The sequence below is a fragment of the Lepidochelys kempii genome, chromosome 3 (assembly GCF_965140285.1).
Source record: "Lepidochelys kempii isolate rLepKem1 chromosome 3, rLepKem1.hap1, whole genome shotgun sequence".
Classification (NCBI taxonomy): Eukaryota; Metazoa; Chordata; order Testudines; family Cheloniidae; genus Lepidochelys; species Lepidochelys kempii.
In genome coordinates this window covers 183,118,324-183,138,513 of record NC_136382.1, presented here as the reverse complement: position 1 = coordinate 183,138,513, position 20,190 = coordinate 183,118,324, and the positions used below count along the sequence as shown (strand labels likewise).

The window sequence follows — 20,190 nt, the reverse complement described above, 5'->3', positions numbered from 1 at the left end:
GGTACTTCAGAGGAAATATACATGCAGGTAGAACAAGCACAACCTGACCCATGTTGAGTCCAAACATACACACACACTAAGTCACTGTAACGCAAAGGCTGCCTAACTGTTTCTCATCCTGAAGAATCACCCCACAGCTGCTGGAACATGCAAGCTCTAAGGCCTTCCTGACTCTTGAAGCTCTTCACGATTCTTGAAAAAAAATGAGGACTAACACTCTGAAACCTGTCATGATTCTTGAGAAGAACATTTTAGAATTGTCTCATTTTCCTGCCACTGTGGATCTCCCATTTTCCTGCCACTGTGGATCTCCCATGTGTCGCTACAGCCGTGCCGCTAAAAGGCGTGCATTGTAGCTGCTGTTTGTTGGCTCTTCTGCCGACAAAAAACTTCCTTCCCCAATGAGTGGGCTTAGCTTTGTTGGCAGGAGAGCGCTCCTGCTGAGAAAGTGCTGTTCATACCGGTGCTTGTCATCGGCAAAACTTTTATCTTTTTGGGGGGGGGGGGTTAACACCACTGAAAGAGAAAAGTTTTGTTGTTCAGTCGCGAGTGTAGATATAGCCTTAGAAGAAACTGAGCTGCAGTCACATTTCCTGATTAGATCTCAACACAGTGTCAACTGTCTTATTGCAACTAGTAAATGTGGGGCAGTAAATGCCTCCACTGCTAACTTCCCCCCCACCCCTCTCTCATTTATAAGTTGTAGTGGGGCAGCTGCCCCACTCCATGAGAAAAAGGGCTGGAACAGGCCAGAGTGGCTGCGCAGACTAACAGCCAATCAGCAAAGGCCTGTGGAGAGCCAATCAGGGCAAAGGAAGAGGCAACCAATCAGGGCTGGGCCGGGCCCTATATAAAGGCTGCCTAGGAAAGGAGAGGTCAGTCTCTCCTTGACTAGCAAGGGAGGAGGACTGCCTCCAGAGGTAAGGAGGTAGTACCTTGGACAGAGCAGTGCTGGGCAGGCTTGGGGGAGCAGAGGAGAGCTCCGGCTCAGTTACCTGCCAGGCTGTGGCCCCTACTAAAAAGGGTTGAGAAGGTGCATGGGGTTAAAGGGGAAGTGGCCCAGGGAAGAGAGGCGGACAAGAGGGGAGAAAAAGAGAGCAGAGAGAGGCTGCTGCTAGAGGGTCCCTGGGTTGGGACTCAGAGTAGTGGGTGGGTCTGTGTCCTCCCCTTCTCCACACCCTTGCACTGCACCTGGCCACAGAGGAGTGTGGCCAAGACAGGCTGCAACTTGCCCGGAGGTGAGGGCTAGACTTTGGGGTTGTGGTTAGCCACTGAGGCAGGTGCAAGCTGAAAGACTGTTGCTATTCCCCCCTACCCCTGGAAGGGGGTGAGACTGGAGTAGTGGGCACTGCTGGAGGGCAGTGTCCTGAAGTGGGCACTGCTGAGCTGGGATCAAGGTGGTTCCCAAACCAGCAGAACAGACAATGGGCGAGACACCATATACAGAGGGTGCTCTGCAGGTGACAAGAGCTAATTCCTGGAGCAACCAGCAGGAGGGGCCAGCAGTGGTGAGTCATGACCTGTCACACAAGTCAATAGTATGTATCTGTAAGTGTCTGAAGATAAAATTCATACCGCAGAACTCTTTTTATTCTGCAGCCATACATACTGACCAAAATTAAATGCAGGCATAAATCCCCCTGCTGAGCGAAGGAATAAATGAAATTGAAAGCTTCTTCTTTTAGATAAGGGCTTCCTTTCTAATCTTCCAAGCATGTGTAAGGCATTAGGGAGCAAGCACAAAGACAACGAAAGTTGGAATGCAAGTTTTTGCTGTCCATAATATTTAAAAAATGGCAAAATTGGTCCTACCAGGAGGGATGAAAGGTTACAAGAGGGAAGCACTGTGAAACCTTCAGTGATCCAAATTTAAAAACACTTTGTCTTGTTAGCGGACTATGTATCTAACAGAAAAACCCCAAGATTTTTAAATGTTCTAGTATGCAATAAGAACACTTAATCATCTTCCATAACCCAATTTATTCTTAATATTCACTTGGGCTGTTACAAAAATAAACATTTGCATTATTTTCATTAGGATGTGTGTGCATCTGTGATTAACAAAGAGCAAGGTGTGGTCCCCTGACTTTTTCCAGTTTTAAAAGCTTGCTTTGTGAGGGGATTGTGGGATGGAAGTGGGAAATCATCAAGCCACTCTATATGGCAAATGCTTGCTCATCCTCACTTTGCTAACTGGAGCACTTCCTCTGCCGTTCCCCTCCTCTCCGCAATGATTTAATTGTGAGGTGCCATAATACTAAGACATCATTAATTTTATAAACTCTACTACATTTACTGGCACACTTATTTATGTATTTAGATTTGGAAAAATGTGTAAAATCAAAAGGCGTTCTAGGAATCTTTGACATAACTTAAAGATACCCTAACTTCAGCAGTAGTTTATTTGTGATGTATTTGCCATATACTCTGAAGGTTATCAGATTTGGACTACTGTGTGTGTGTGGTAAGAGAGACCTTGTGAAATATCATAAACTAACATTTATTTAAAATACAATATAATTATCCATATGAAATTAACTAAATTAATTCTGTAATGTCTCCTTTGCTTTTCTACTCTGTTTATTTAATACTCTGATCCAACTTCTTACTTAATGGGAGTCTTTCCATTGACTTTAGTGGGAGTTAGATCAGGCCAATGAGGCCCATACTTGCTAATTTACAAAATTCAGTAATTTCGATAGTTCCCGCACCCCATTATTAGTGTGGCTCTGCTGCATTCCCTATGGAGAGTCGGAGAGATACAGACTCAAATGTAGGGAAGGTGGGGACACTTTCAAAAGTGCCCAAGTGACTTAGGCACACGTCTCATTTACTTTTGCCAAATACTCATGGTAATCACAATGTAAGCATTTCCATGGGCTTTGTCTTTAAACATCTACAGTTAATTCATTAATTATAAAATAAAAGGAAGTAAAAATAACACTACAAATTTTAGGTTCTGATTAACATAATAATTTATACACCACAGAAACTTATCTCCACCAATAATTATCCAAATGGGTCAACTGCTTACTAGCTTATTCAGAATACTTTTCACTTATAGAACCTTTCCCACTAAAGAGCTCAAAGTGCTTTATGAACTTTAGTCAGTTGAACTCTCCTGATTTTACCAATGAAGCCCAAATGCCCACAGTCAGACAGAAAATCTGAGGCAGAATAAGGAACAGAAACCAGTGACAAAATCCACTGAAGTCAATGACAAAACTCCCATTAACTGCAAAGTGGTCAGGATTTTACTCCAGCTCCCTTGACTCCCATCCCAGAGTCTTAGCCAAAAGAGCATCCTTCCATTCCAGAACAGAACAAAAACCAAAATAAAATCCCTGAAATTTCCTGCAAACCAAACTTAAACATTTCATTCTCATAAACACTGAAATGTTTCCTTCCAATTTTGCCCTTTTAAATTTTAATATATACAATTGAAAAGTGGTTTTCAGGTGGACAATTGAAATGTTTTATTCTGAAAAGTTTGAAGTGGAACTTTTTGACCTTATCCAAATGGCTTTTTTCTATTTTTTCTTTCAAAGTTTCAATGGAGGCAGCACCTTTCTGCACTGTCTCGCATGACAAATCTGTATTCTCCTACCAAAAAATGATCTGTCAGAAAATTTCCAACCAGCTCTACTTGCAATTACACAGTGACTGCAATTTTGTTTATCAGCTTACATCCAAGCCACCTCCGTCCCCTAGTACCCATTGTGGCCCTGATTGCCCCAGTGCACATACAGTAATCATTAGTGTTCAGTAGAGGGAGAATTCCAAAACAATTTGTTTTCTATCGAGTCTAAATAGTCTAATCAATCTTTTTCATTAGAACCCCTCTCTTCCCCCCTTAAAGGCTTGTTTTGAATTAATGGGAAAAAATTTCACATGGTAAACATATGATTAAAACATTCTTTTCTAAGGAGAATAAGGAAATCAATGTCACTATCAAATCTGCCAACCACTTCCATCATCTTCTTCAGTGGTGTCTGTGCATCTCACCGATGCAAAGGAAAAAAGAGGGGAAGTGTATCTCATTAGGAGGGAAAATGGAAGCAGCATTTCTGAGCGTCCTATCCATTGCCATCATCTCGGAGACATCACACTTTGCTGTTGTCATCAGCAGATGCATGTAATTAGGTGACAGCAAAATGAACTACAGCTTCTTGCTGCTGTTTCTAGCAGATTTTGGGTCACTGGCAAGTATATGGTAATGGAGTATAGGCCATTGCCCATGAACGATTCCTGGTGTTTCCAAGGAAAATGTAAGTATGACACAGAGTCAGAGGAATACAGGAGGTAATTATGAAGAGATGAGTAGCCAGTGAAACAGAGGAAAACTGGGTAGGCTGAATCAGAAGGCTGATTATGAGTATGCTGATGCAGAGTTACAAGAGAATTGGTTTGATTCTGATCTCATTTACATCCTTCAAGAGGAAGTCAATAGAAATTATGATTGATTTACAGAGCTGTAACCATTAGGAAAATCAGGTCCACAATAAATATGCAGACATAAACACTGACAGGTATGTGGAAATGCAAGAGAGGCATAGGATAATCCATGCTAATCTGCTTTATACATGCATGATAGTAAAGCACATTGTTGACATTAAGTATTTGTTAAGATCCAAGACTCTTGGTATAAGGATTATGATATTATATGAGCAAGACATACTCCAGAGTTTAGATAAGATATTGTAGAGGTCAGTATTAATAAAGCAAAGGCCTGTTTTCTCTGTATGGTAGAGCATTACACACTAGTGAAAGGAGAAAACACTTGCTTTGTTTATCTGATTAGAGAGATACACTCAAGGGAACCTCCCATACCCAAAATCTATGGGGAAGAAGCAGTGCCGCCACTATATTCATAAACAACTCTATCAAGTCTATGGATATAAAAATGAATATGCATTTCCAATTAAAGATTCCTTTCTGATTTTTTTAAATCCATTTGTTTACATTAATCTATTCTGACTTGTTAGGGAAGCTTCTTTACCGCACATATGTATATGTAACAATGAATCAAAAGTACCTTCTCTTCTGTTATCTAAGGTGATAATGGAGAATTGTACAATCTTGCCAGTGGCTTCAGGATGCCTTTTCAGAGCTCTCCTAAAATCATCAAACAAAACTGGAGCAAAGGCTAATTTTTCCAAGTAGAAATCTCTCCCTGTGGAGTTATATTAATGAGGACTGCAGCAATGAATAATACTTGACTGTATTAATTATCTGGAGCTGACTGTCAAGAATGTTTCTTACCAGTAGCTGATTCTAGAGAATGACAATTATTTACTGAAATATAATGTATTTTTTCCCAAATTAAAAAATGCTCCATTTCACTGCAGTGACTGGCAACAGCCATAGCATTTTTAACACATCTCATGGTTTTCTGGGGGATTTTTAAATGGGTGAGGTTGCCAGTACTGGTATAATGAGAAGATATAAGAGAAAATGGGAGTGTGTCATATGACACTTGAGGAAAAGGAATTAATTTGACACTGAGTGGGAAACTTGCTCTGGCAAGTGACAGAAACCATACCGTTGGTTGCTACCTACAGTCATTAAGTTTTCATCTAAAAAAAATTTCAAAAAATGTGTCTAGCCCTCTCATATGAATGAAATATCTTCCTGAGTCTGCAGACAAGCAGATCCAGTGCCTTTGCTGCCCTTCATAACTTTGTCAAGAAGCTGCAGAGTGAAATTAACTAGAAATGCCCATCTCTTTATACCTGCCAGGAGCCTGGGAAGCTGAAAAAGAGGTAGAACACACAGATGTTCACAGAAGCTGTAAGATTCTGGAATTGGGAGGTGAAGGAAATATTGCCCCCCCCCTCCCACCACCAGCAGCCAAATGGGGACATATTTATGAGGCACCCACCAACCAGAGACTGATGCAAAAAATGGGACACCTCCCACCCCCAAGAATGGTCCAGGCACAACAATCAAAGCAGCTGTTGCCAGCAGCTGGGTAGTGTCGCTGGGCCATTGAACTTACTGGTGCTTCCCCTCTCCCATTCACCAAGCACATTGATCTCCCAATAAGTATTATGTATTTCTTCTAATTTTTAAAATACAGATATCTATCCAGTGCTCTGTCTAATATATAAAATTCTGCTCATAAATAATACTCACCTCAACTCACACCCTCTCCACCAGCCTTGACAAAGAGGAGAAAAAGATGGACTTTGCAGCAATTAAAATCATCTGGCTAGTTAACTTTTCAAGCCCTTATTTGTCCCAAAGTCATTAAAATTAGGGAGAGGGCCTAAATCTGTGACAGCTCTGAAATTTAAATATGCAGACTAGGTCCTGCACCTGAACATTAGAAATGTGCTTTTTACCTCCTGCTACACTGAATGCAGATTTTGGCACCATAGGAATATTTCAGGAGCTGAAATTCTGTCTGACATAGCTTTGATTCTATTTGACCTATAAACATATGATAGCAAACAGTTGCCCACATACCAATAGCTAACGATTCCAAGTGGAACAATCTCATAGGAAGCAGGGCTTTGCTTGACAACTGGGTTGCCTCCCCTCAGAAATGGGAGATGCCTTGATTAAATTGGCACTGCTGAAAGGCAAGCAGGCAAAGGCGGAATCAGTATTTTTTCATATGCAAAGATATTAACTAAGATTCTGACTTTAATAATATTTCCTGGCCCAGCTGAGCTTTAAAGTTAATGAGATCCTCATTTAGCTTCTAAAAAAAAAGGAAGCTAACACTAAATTGCAGACTTACTAGAAATCAGCAATAAATAAAACCACCCACTAGTGTCTGTTGTCCTTGTATTGTCTCACTTGCCTTCTTGAAAAGGTAGTTGGAGCTGTCATCATAGGTGTTATACACTGTGCCCTGCACTACAAACATAAGGTTCCTGTAGTGTATGCCCAAACCTACTTTTTATCTGGTGAAATCTGAAGACACACATTTACAGTATTAGGGAATATGGTCTTTTATTCAAAAGATCAGAAGAATGAAGCAAAAGACACAATAGTAGAAAGGAAGGGGGAGCAAGGAGATGGGGCATTACAGCGCTAAGAAGCAGCACTCATTCCATCTACTTGGGCAATGAGACTGATTATTAAAAGTTTTCCACTTTACAAGCGTTTACACATATGCCCTTTTTAGCATACAACTGTAATGTAAAAATCGCGAGGGTGGGCATGTCGCACGCTCATGATCTGTTTGCTGCTGATATATCACTGACTTTAAATAAATGTCAATTTTCTGTCTTTCTGTCTGTAATTTACCTTCCTTCATATTTAGCTGTGCTGCTATCAGTCCAATGCATTGCTTGTGACTGGAGGTGCAATTCAAATGGTGGGATAGAAAAGTTATACTGAAATGAGTTAAGGAAAGAGGTAAATAATAAATGAATCCCACAAATACCGCCGTTCTTTTGCTTCCTACAGGAAGCCAATTCCAACCCCCCTGATAGAACACATGGAATATAAGCTAATATTCACAAACAAGGCAATTGAAGGGAACAAACATAAATCCTTTTTTTGGGGATATTCACTCCTCTCCCTGGTTTCTGTGGGTAGCTCATCAACATTAATGGGAATTATATACCTGAATGGAGCAGAGTATATATCAATTAAACAGATTCTAGTTCAGATATATTGGCTACTCCCTTAGCGCCGCTAAACAAGACATGATGGGAAACTGTTAAACACATTTCTTTCATTTCTTAAATTATATACTACTGTAAACTATATTTAATAAAACCATTGCTCAAAATCATGTGAACATTCAAGCAGCAATATTGTTTACTATCCCAATATACTGTAAGGTCTTACAAACTATGTATCTTACTGAATGTCACTGGGCAAGTTTTATAACCATGATTCTCAGGAGTTTCCTTTTAAGGCTGGCAATTAGGCTGTCTGCCAGGAATTGAAATGATTAGCAGTAAATATAAATCTAATAGCTCTGTTTTGCAGTTTTCCAAGTCATTCTTGGTTCATCTATCCACTGGAGGCATAATGTGAATCCAGAGACTTATCAGCTGAACACGGAACAATAACAGTCTGCCATAAAATGTGGGGAAATATTAAAGGGAGGGGTGGTTATATGGTCAATATGAAAAAAGAGAAGGGGAAAAACAAAGCACCGCAACTTTCTGGAAGAGATTTTTCAAAGCAATGTAGAGGATATAGCCACATGTTTTCCATTAAACTTACAGGGCTGAATCCTGTTCACTGATCTGAAAACCTAAATCTTTTTCTTTATTGGCCAGTTCAGACATTCAAGCAGCAACCATATTTTCTTTCCCAATAGTAAGCCCAAGTTTAAAAAAAGGGGGGAAGGGGAAACCCATACAGCAGAAGAGAGGAGCTGAAAAAAATGATTAAAAATAGAAGATTTAATAAGAAAAAACTGATATTCTCCATTTGAAAACACCAATAGGATATGAATCCATTAGAACTGATCAAAAAATGTTGAGGAAATGCTTATTCATCAGAAAATGACTTTTTCATTAAAACTGAAACTTCTTGGGGGAGTTCATCAATTTTATGTAGGGGAAAAATCAAACATTCCATTAGACATTTTCAGAATGAAATGTTTTGACTTGTCATATTAAAATGACTTTTTATTTAGAAATTTTATTTTACATTGTTTAAAAAAATAAAATTATCAAAATTGAAAGGAAATGTTTTGGATTGTTTGAAACATATTGATTGATTAAGTTGGCCATTTAGTGCTGCGATTTTCCTGTTAACGTGCAGCAGCAGAAACCAAACTAACCCCCCTCCCCCTTCCAATTCTCTGGGATGATCACTTTACCCCTCCCCCCACCTGCTAGCCAAACGTGAACAGCTCAGCGTCAATGGCTAACTCCCTGGCTAACTCCAGGGAGGATTTCTTTTCAGCCAAAGGCAAACAGCCCAGTAGGAACGGCCACCTCTGAATGTCCCCTTAATTAAATTTCCCTATTTCTACCAGGTTACCATGAACGATATCACTCTCCTGAGGATAACCCAAAGAGATAAAGAACGGATGTTGCTTGAATGCCTGCAAAGACCGGGACCATATGCTGCCAGGCTTTGTCATGCAATGATACCAGATTACTTGCTACTAGCATGGCATGGTAAACTGTCCTACCATGGAGGATGGAATAAGGGTGCTCTCCCCAGAAACTTTCTGCAAAGGCTTTTAGAGTACCTCCAGGAGAGCTTCATGGAGATATCCCTGGAGGATTTCCGCTCCATCCCCAGAGACGTTAACAGGCTTTTCCAGTAGCTGTACTGGCCACGAACGCATCCCAAGTCCTCAGGGCTACGTAATCATTAAAAAAAGCTTGCTTTTACAACATGTATTGTATTTTAAAAGGTACGCTCACCAGAGGTCCCTTCTCCAGCTTCGTTGGGTTGGGAGGGTATTTCAGTCAGGATGATAAAAATATCCTGGCTGTCGGGGAGAATGGTGTGCTGTGTGTTCTCCTCAAGCTCGTCCTCCTCCTCATCATCTTCCCCATCTGCAAGGTGGAGAGTACCCCATCATCGGAGTCCACGGACAGGGGTGGGGTAGTGGTGGCAGCCCCCCCCCCAGAATTGCATGCAGCTCAGCGTAAAAGTGGCATGTCTGGGGCTCTGTCCCGGAGCGTCTGTTTGATTCTTTGGTTTTATGGTACGCTTGTCTGAGCTCCTTAAGTTTCACGTGGCACTGTGTTGCGTCCCTGCTGTAGCCTCTGTCCCTCATGGCTTCGGAGATTTTGTGAAATGTTTTGGCATTTCATCTTCTGGAATGTAGTTCTGATAGCACGGATTCCTCTTCCCTTACAGCGACCAGATCCAGTACCTCCCGTTCGGTCCATGCTGGAGCTCTTTTTCGATTCTCGGACTGCATGGTCATCTGTGCTGATGAGCTCTGCATGGTCACCTGTGCTGATGAGCTCACCTGGCCAAACAGGAAATGAGATTCAAAAGCTCCCGGGGCTTTTCCTGTACACCTGGCCAGTGCATCAGAGTTGAGAGTGCTGTCCAGAGCAGTCACAATGGAGCACTGTGGGATAGCTCCTGGAGGCCAGTACCTTCAAATTGCATCCACACTAAACCTAATTCAAAAACAGCGATGTCGATTTCAGTGCTAATCCCCTCATTGGGGAGGAGTACAAAAATCAGTTTTAAGAGCCCTTTATGTCGAAAAAAAATGGCTTCATTGTGTGGACGGGTGCAGGGTTAATTCAATTTATCGCTGGTAAATCCAACATAAACTCATAGTGTAGACCAGGCCTTAGTTTTGGGGTGCCTAATCAGCCACACCCTATGATGCTGAGCATTCACTCCTCCAATGGACCCAGAGAGCAGACCTAAGGTATCTCAGGGTGGGTGAACACAATGAGTGAACACATCTAAAAATTTTGGCCTCAGGTCACCTATCTTTAAAATGAAGAGAGTATGGTCTTTGCATCTCCCCAGGATGTTGCAAAAGCTTAATGAATGAATACTTGTCGAGTGCTCTGACATCCTTGGTTGAAAAGCACTATGTCCCAGATGTTTAAAATATTCAGGTGTTGCTGCACGCAACACCAAAACACAACTGATTTAGGAAGCTAAGTCTCATTTTCAGAATGGATGTAGGCACTTAGGAGACTAAATTCCATCATCAGCCAATGGGATTTAGACTCCTGAGTGCCTAAATCCCCTTTGAAAATGAGATTTGGGCTCCTAACTCAGTTAGGCGTTGTGATGCTTAACGCAGCAACACCTAATACCTTTAAAAAGCTGGGCCTGTATGTGCAAAACATGATTTATTATAATTCTATGTGAGAAAATACAGTGGAAGCGCAGAAGAGTTAACAACAGAACAAAGGTACATTATTTCTCGGATAGACTGTGGTAGAGCTACTGCATGCCCTAAGTCAGTCTGCACTTCGGTAACGTATATGGAGCAATCTTCCAAAGCCACTAGCTCTGTACTTGGAGGGCGTCTAGGTCACCTCTGTGCACAGGGGAAGTGCATGGTGCATCTGAAGTCCCGCTTGTAAATCTCTAACTGGTGCTCAGCTCTCATGCTGCTCCTCTGTAGAGATGTGAGTTTCACCCTGACTTCCCCATCACTACCTCTTCGTCTACAGCCAGTTTTCTTTCCCTTATTATGAGGAGTAGAGTTGTTCTTGGATACATTAGTGGTCTACACTACCTTACCTTTTCCATCCTGATGACCTTGGAGGATCAAAAACTATTTGACATTTTAACTGTGTGTGGTTTGCTGAAATACACAGAGTGGAGTATTCTATTATTGGTTTTACAATAGGAGATCTTGCTACTTTTGCTCACTTAATTCAGGACAGAATGTAAAAATTACTATGCTGGAATACATGTAACTCATGAACTACTATGCTGGAATACATGTAACTCAAACAGCGCTAGCTGACTGGCCTGTTAAATCCAACTGGTAGCTAGGAGGAAAAAGCAAAACCAGATGCCAGATGACAACAACTGCCTTTACTTCTTCTTCTGCTATTGCTGCTGGCAGGCCCCAAGGTTAGAATGACATTGGCTTGTGATCTTAAAAAAAAAAAAAGCCAAGGAAAAAGAAGACAAGTTTTGCCATGAGGACATGAAAAAGATGGTGTAGAAAATCATAAACCCTTGCAGCTGCTTGGATGATGGAAAGAGAGCCTTACAAAACATGGTGAATAGCATGAACACATATTTGACAGTATGTTCTTTAATATGTACCAAGTTTACAAATAAACTTAATTGCATTTATAAAAGACCTATCAGATGTCTGTAGAAAAGGCTAACCTGGAGCAAACTGAATAAACATCTCTAATCTGCAATAGGAGAGTTTTACACAGAATACCACTGAAACAGAGAGTTCAGTCCTGTACAGCACTGAGTGCCTCCCTTTGAAGTACTGAACACTCCCAACTCCTACTCTTTTCAGTAGGACTCCGCATCTTGCCGGATAAGTCCCAGAATGTATTATAATAATCATCAACATAGTGGCACTTAAAAATCCATAATAGGAGATAAATGTCTGTGTCATAACACACAGAGCAATGTACAGATGAACAGCCAGGAATGCAAAGATATACTGTACCTTCAGAGAGCATAAGGAGATTAAATAAAGTGATCCTCTTATTTGAAATTTGCTCCTAATATAATTCAATGGATTTTTAATTGTTAGGAATTACTCAATTTTCAAATGGGGGTAATTATTAGCTAACTAGAAAAAAAACATGAACATGGCATAATTCTAACCTTGTTTACAGTCCAGACCAGACATCTAGAATTTTTGCAGTTTTTTTTAATTTCTCCCCATCTCGTTTGATATACTTGTCAGTATTACATGCCTGATTCTTAACTCACACTTTCAGAAATCAGAAGTAACCCCACTAAAGTCAGTGCAGTTACAGAACTATAAAAATGGTGTAAGAAACATCAGATTCAGGTCCTCTATGATTAGGGTTACCACTCCCTTAAGAGCTCCATCTCCTGATCCTATCTCCATATATTAGAATGTGGAAGAAGGACTAAACAGCAAACAGTTGACTAGTTGGTGGTGCAAACACCCTGTACTAATGATTTGCGTTAAAATTCTGGCTACACTGGATGAGATTTAGAGCTCTTTTTGGAGGTTTTAACTGCATCCAGGGATCTAACTGCTTTTCACTTGTATCCCAGTGTTGTTTATTGATGGTGTTTAAAAGAAAAGGCTGGATATCATGTCAAAAACAAACAAACAAACAAACATCCAGTGTAAATAGCAAAACAACTAAATAAACTTCCCCTACTTACCTCTCTGCCTGCCACTCACCCCAAAAATACCAACTAGCCTTTTGGCAGCTCTACTGATCTGCATCCATGCCCGTAAACACTTTCGGATATGAATAACTTTACTCATGTCAACAGCTCCTTTCACCTTGATGAAATTACTCTCATGAGTGAAGTTATTCAGTTAAGCATCCGCAGATTTGGACATCCAGAATGGATGTAACTTAGTTAATGGTTCAGGGGCATGGGATGGAGATGTGTAGAAAGCTGGGCAGGCAATGGGCACGTTTATAAGGGAGAAGGCAAAAAAGCAGAACTGCAAGTAGAAATGGGCTAAATGAGCAAATTACAAAAAACCCAACTCTTCAGATTTATTAAATATCCTGCAAAAATTGGGTGTGCAATTTAAGAAGCCCTCTGGCAGCTGAAATTTAAATGACTTTTTGCTGTGTAGCAGATCACCTGAGGTCTCACTGACTTTGCCAGCATTACAGAGGTCTGATTTTGACATGGGTGAATTAACTTCTCTTCAGTAATTTTATCCAAGCACATTAGTCACAAAACAGTTGTGGCCAGTGGTGAGCTGAAGCTGGTTTGCACCAGTTCGCGTGAACTGGTTGTTAAATTTTGAAGCCGGTTTAGAACCGGTTTTTAAAGGGATGGGCAAACTCCGGCCCGCAGAACCGTCCTGTCTGGCCCACCTGAGCTCTCGACTGGGTAGGCTCCCCTGAGAGTCCCTTTTTAATTTTTACTCACCCGGGGCGACTGAAGGGCCTGCCGCCGAAGTGCCGCCAAAGACCCGGAGCGACTGAAGGAATCGGTATTTCAGCTTTTGGCAGCTCATCACTGGTTGTGGTGCAACACCAGGTAAGCCAGGTGTGTGTGTTCCTTTTCTCCTTCTCCAGTAAATATGATAACTTTAGGTAGTGCAACCTCCACGCTCTAGTTATGTGTTTTTTTCAAACCACTTTTTGTCCTTCTAACAGTCTCATTAGGCATTAGTACAACTGGAGAATGTTACGTGCAACAAACGCTTTCTTAGTCAAAGTGAAAGATGTGCTGTTTTGGCTGTCCATCACTTCTGTTTTCATTTGTGCAATTGCTAACAGGTCTCTCAGACTTTTCACCACAGCAAAGAACAGTTGGGATTGATGGCTCTCCTCAGTAAGCACCTTCCCATTTCCTTGTACTACCCTTAACATTGTGGGAGAGTGTTCAGGCAGAGTATCCTGCAGATAATGCACCCATTCTGTCGTGCAGGGACTGCAGAGACTTCAGAATACACAATGTATCGAAATCTAACAGTTTCTTCTCCACTAAACATTTACAAGCAAAGGACTTTCCTTTTGTCTCTCATATAACTGTATATCTTTTTCCCCTCCCAAAACCAGTTCCCCAGTCTCTTCCTTCAAATTACTCCCTAAAACTCACTTGTTTTGAGAATATGAGGGAGGGAGGGAGAAAGCAAACAAACAAACAAAGTAGATTCATAAGACTTGTCCCCATCCTTAATTTATTTGTCACTTTAGTCTGTACATTCTCTAGGGTAGGGACCACACCTACCACGATGTTTGTACATCACCTAGCAAAACAGCGTGTTGACACTGAGTGCATCTGGGTGATGGCAGAATGTAAATATTAAATAATACTAACAGTAAGCTCTGCAGGCCAAGAACCTTGTTTCCTAATTTGTTTGTAAAACACCCAGCATACTTGGGGTGGTATGTGAATAACAAACTATAATGGTGTGAAGCTAGCAGAGATACAAGTTCTTGAGTTCTGAAGATGTTTGATTTTTGAGCAACTAATAATGTTGTAATTTACAAATTTGAATGTGTTGGTGTCAGTACTGACCCCCTCCACAACATTATCTATTACAAATCTTACTGTAACAATAAAATCAGATAATGCTTTGCCTGCAATTAACAGAGAGTGTTAACCATAATGTGGGTCTCTAATTATTTTTCTAGAAAAAAAGGCCTTAATTAGGGTCAACTTCAATGCTAACCAATTTAATTTACTCCTGGTTTAATATCTGTGATTGAACATATTTCTCCATAGAGCAATTGATTCACAGCTCAGTCCAAACTCGCCTTAAATTGTGGATCCATGTTCTACAAGTCACTGAGATGTAGATTTGGAACCCCACAAAGACACTCATGCAGAGGCACTTTTCACTCTAAGCTCCACTTCAGATTTTTGCAAACAAATTTATAATCATTAAATAAAACCAGCAATAATATTTAGCACTTAGTACCATCACAGTTTTGTACTAACTAGAACTGATTAATTCTCAGAAGAACCCTTGGAGACAGGTAATTAATTGTCCACAGCCCCATTTGCAGCCAGGGAAATGGGCACAGAGAGGGTATAGGCCATGCCTAAGGCCTCACAGAGTCAGTTATGGAGTTGGGACCGGAACTTTGCAATTCCATCTCCCTCCTCTGTATGAATGCTGGACACAAAAATCTAACACTGGACACAAAAATCACAGCAAATATTCCTAGCCAGACCTTCAGCCCCTGGGCTGAACAGCTTTGTGCTGCTGTAAAATGACTCTCGCATTCCCCCTGGATAAGGAAATCTTGGCTGGCTGGATGGTAGTGGAGGGAGAAGGTTGGAGGCAGGCAGAAGCAGGAATGCCTTTCAATCTTCAATACTTAGAGCAGAATTTCAATCAAAGAAATGTTATTTCTGACCATGAATATTCAAAATCTACAATGTGGGACAGAAACCAGCCCGTGCTGCATTCCCTTGACACTATTCCTGCAGCCTATAGGAGCCATAGGAGATGTTCTTCCACTGAATGCATCCGATGAAGTGAGCTGTAGCTCACGAAAGCTTATGCTCAAATAAATTGGTTAGTCTCTAAGGTGCCACAAGTACTCCTTTTCTTTTTGTGGATACAGACTAACATGGCTGCTACTCTGAAATAAGAAATGGAGTGGCTCCTGTGGGATTATTGCTAGCACAGAAGCTACCTGGACCTGACCCACTCTGTATTGCCATTCCTCACAACACTTGTCACAATGGGGAGATGGGGACGAGAAAGGGAGTGTGACTGGAGTGCTTCTCACTCCAGCAATTCCATGCTGCAGAGCAGCCCATAAGCAGCGCAGGTAAGGTTATTGTAAGTACAAGTAGCCCCAGAGATGCTCTAAATGGTACAGGGGCCATAATGACCCCCAGAGCAGCCCAGATCCAGGCAATCTGTGAGATCAGAACTGTATGTCCTGAGAGGTGATCTACCACTGCTTCCAGTATTCCATAAGCTGGTGGTGGATTTGAATACACCACAGATATTGTTGAAGAGGGTGTACAAGGTCCTATGGCGGAAACCTGGAAGAAAGTTACTATTGACTGGGACATGTTCCTTCCAGTGCAAGGGAGAAATGCAGCAACATTTGCACATTCAGAGTCAAATTCAGCCCAGGAGCAGGAGCCTGCAGCTCATTTGACTTGAATGAAGTTATGCAGGCTTAAACGAAGGCTGAATGTGGAAGCTGTTATAAATGTAAGGGGTCATTACTACACACTCACAGGCTTCTCCTTTCCAAGTGTTTTTTAGCCAGCCAGACTGAACAATTTAAAAATGTCTCCTCCTTAATCAAGGAGAGGGGATGCATTTGAAACATTTTCTGCCGGAGAGAAAGCAGTCTCCTCCTCCATTTGAGCTGTAATTAGCAATTAACTTTCGTTAGTTCTACCTGCCATGGCAATGCTCTCTTCTTGTGACACTGCCTGCCAAAACAGTGTGAGAGCTCACTCCATCTCCCTGGTACCTGATAAAGACCCCACAGGGAGCAGAGCAGAAAAGCCCAGAGTCAGTTCAATAGACTTTGACCATGGCAAGTGCTCTTGGAATCTTTGAAAACTTTAGAATCTTGTGTACTTTGTCAGAACTGACATGCACAAATGCCAGGAGGGATACTGCAATAAGTGGAAAGTTGCCTGCTGTTTTAATGTATCCTATCACAGTGCTTAGTTGGCCTGAGAAGGAAATTAGTGTACATACATTAGTGTACATACTGAATTATTGACAGCTAAATCTAAGCTCTTTTTCTGTTCCAGAAAAACAGATATAGATATACTTAAGCACTATATATAATAATAATAATTAATAATCAATAAATAATACATCACATTAAATTACATATTACATATTCATATTAGATAACATATTTCATGCAGTACAGTGCCAAAATGCTTTACTAAATATCAGCATCTATAGAATTACTAAATTAATACTCCACATAAAGAAATCTTTCATGAAATTATGACAAAACTGGGTAGTAGAAATAGCACCATGAGTAACAATTGTTTTTCTGTCCTCATAGGCAGTCATTTTAGAAGGCTGGTTGTTGCCAATTATTTGCTTTGCTTTATAAAGTAAATAATTGCAAAGTAACAAATATGAACATAAAGACAGAATGGAAGGGCAAGTATTAAATGATTATACCCTTCCAAAATCATTTCATATTATATAGACTTGAAAGGAACAATTCAATGTGGATAATGTTTGCTGCAAGAGTCTATTTTATGCCTTCTTGCTACCACTGAAATAGCTTCAATGAGCAGTTCTAACCAACTCAGTGAGCCAAATCATAAAGCTTCAGGCAGTCATGAAAAACTATTGATTTTTTTTAACCTTTCTTCAGCTGTAAGTTTCTATTGGTACGTGACAAAAATGTGCAAGCTGCATTTGCTAGCATAGCCATTCTGGGAAAAGCTGAAGTCCAAATCTCTCTGGTTAAGACACTCAGAAGTTTAATGTGGTCAATTTCAAACTGCTTCAACCAATTTTACATCAGATAAAACGTAACATATGTGGTTCCCAGTAGCAATAATCAAAATTGAGGTTTTAGATTTTTGTTGGAAACAAATTACAGAAAGGAGAAATATATCTGATCTTTATTTTATTGCTGGGCAAGTGGAGCAGTAACAGAAAATGTGACCTGTCTTTAAAAAAAAATAATTTAGTTTCTCCTTTCTTGAGTTCATACAAAATTGATTGGGAGGGTAGTTTTTGATTCCCCCACCTCTCCATGCTCATTGGTTTGGAGATGTGATTCCTGGTCTAGAGCCCAGCAGAGAGGTTGGGATCCTGCAGGTCTCACAGGACCCACTGCTATAATAGTGGGAGCAGGTAGACTGTACTTTGTTGTGGGTGGGATTGGGTGGGCAAAAAAACAGACTATGTTAATTTGCAGGAAAACACTAACTCTCTTGACAGTTTGTTATAAATAGAATCTCAGCAATATAAAGCAAGTTTTTTAAAATAAAGGTTTTAATACTTAAATTTAAGTGAGGAATAGAAAGAGATTTGATGTTTATTACAACAGGGGTTAATGTATTTTTAACATGGTTTGAGCAATATTTGTTTTATTCTTTTAGTGGTAAAAATTGTGCCTGAATTCCATTTACATATATACTATATTAACTGACTTTCTTTTTTTTTTTTTTTTAGCAGCGTGGGGGAATCTGTCTCTGTCGAGGGATTTGCAGGTTCTTAAGGTTTTTGCAGGTGGAATTGGGATAACAATGCAAGAAACAATGCAGGAGTGGGTGGGAGTGGGTATTGCAGGGCGGGATGGGAGTGGGATTTAAAAAATACTCCCATGCAGGGCTCTACCCTGGTCATCTAGAATTGCAACAGGGGACGTGCATTTTCACTTGTCTCATGCAACTTTCAGTTTCAAAAGTGAACAGTGGAAAGGAGGGGTAGCATGAGATCTCAGTTCTGGCTTTGTTAGTAGGATTGGCTGCTCTTGTTGTGATGAACTCAGTTCGATAGGTTATAGCATCTTTAAGAGACACCTAGGAAAAAATCCACCACACCAGACACCCCACCTGGAAAAAATGGAGCCAGCAGTTCTGAGTCTGCTGTAAATCTCATTAAGCAGCATGTACTATACTGACAGACTAATACAGAGGGTTTTGTTCCCACCTATATAAAGACATACTCAGAAACACTCTGAAGCTACAGTACCTTATTCTCTGAATTCTGCTTCACTGGAAGGCTATGTAGGGTCAAAGCTGTTCTTTCCTCCCCTTCTGTCCCCTCCCCAAATCATTGCAAGGAATTGTTGTAATGGTTCAGATCCCACCTGCTAACAACTCTGATACTGGTATACAACTGAAGCAAATTAAACAGTGCCTGACTTGGGAATATGCCACAAATGCACGTGCAGTCATGAGAGCATGGTGCAGCCGCAGAGCAAGCTGCTTCAAGGTCATAGCTTTCCCTGACCTTCCCAGAGTAGAATTATGATCAGCTGTGAAATGCTGATCATATTTAGTTCTTATAGGAGGGAGGGTTCTGAAAAGGGGTTCTGTGTTCTCTCCCTCCCAACCATAGCCCATTTTCTGTTCCCCTCTCCCAAACAATAAAAAATGAATGGTTTCAGGGGATCTCCCATCCATTCTGCACAGACCTGTTAACTGTGTTGGAAGCACTGTGTCTACCTCACTCCAGTGCCAGTAGGTGTGCTCTCATTCTCTGATATGAGCATGCTGTGGGCAGGAGAGGGGTCAGCAAAGGTCCAGCAATGTAAATGGGGCTTGGGGCAGCATGTAGCCCTTCTAAAATGGTTATCAAACAATATTCCTCAAAGGAAACCCAGACATGGGGTTTCTCCTCCTCCTTCTGTGACAGAATGAACCATCGGGGATGGGTTCACAATTGGGGAGCAGAATAAAAAACTAGGCTTCAAAGTTCTGCAACGGCTGCAGCACAATGTAAAGAAATGTTCTTTCTGTACTGTAATTGCCCTGTTCTCCTCATCTTACTGAGATGTATGGTCCCAGGTACTTCAGAGGAAATATACATGCAGGTAGAACAAGCACAACCTGACCCATGTTGAGTCCAAACATACACACACACTAAGTCACTGTAACGCAAAGGCTGCCTAACTGTTTCTCATCCTGAAGAATCACCCCACAGCTGCTGGAACATGCAAGCTCTAAGGCCTTCCTGACTCTTGAAGCTCTTCACGATTCTTGAAAAAAAATGAGGACTAACACTCTGAAACCTGTCATGATTCTTGAGAAGAACATTTTAGAATTGTCTCATTTTCCTGCCACTGTGGATCTCCCATTTTCCTGCCACTGTGGATCTCCCATGTGTCGCTACAGCCGTGCCGCTAAAAGGCGTGCATTGTAGCTGCTGTTTGTTGGCTCTTCTGCCGACAAAAAACTTCCTTCCCCAATGAGTGGGCTTAGCTTTGTTGGCAGGAGAGCGCTCCTGCTGAGAAAGTGCTGTTCATACCGGTGCTTGTCATCGGCAAAACTTTTATCTTTTTGGGGGGGGGGGGTTAACACCACTGAAAGAGAAAAGTTTTGTTGTTCAGTCGCGAGTGTAGATATAGCCTTAGAAGAAACTGAGCTGCAGTCACATTTCCTGATTAGATCTCAACACAGTGTCAACTGTCTTATTGCAACTAGTAAATGTGGGGCAGT

At 41.1% G+C, this 20,190-nt stretch overlaps 1 protein-coding gene across 24 annotated transcripts in view; it reads right to left on the bottom strand.

The window, feature by feature from the left end:
- NRXN1 (neurexin 1) overlaps positions 1–20,190 on the bottom strand; it is a 1,265,182-nt gene that overhangs the window by 214,619 nt on the left and 1,030,373 nt on the right. The window lies entirely within an intron of this gene.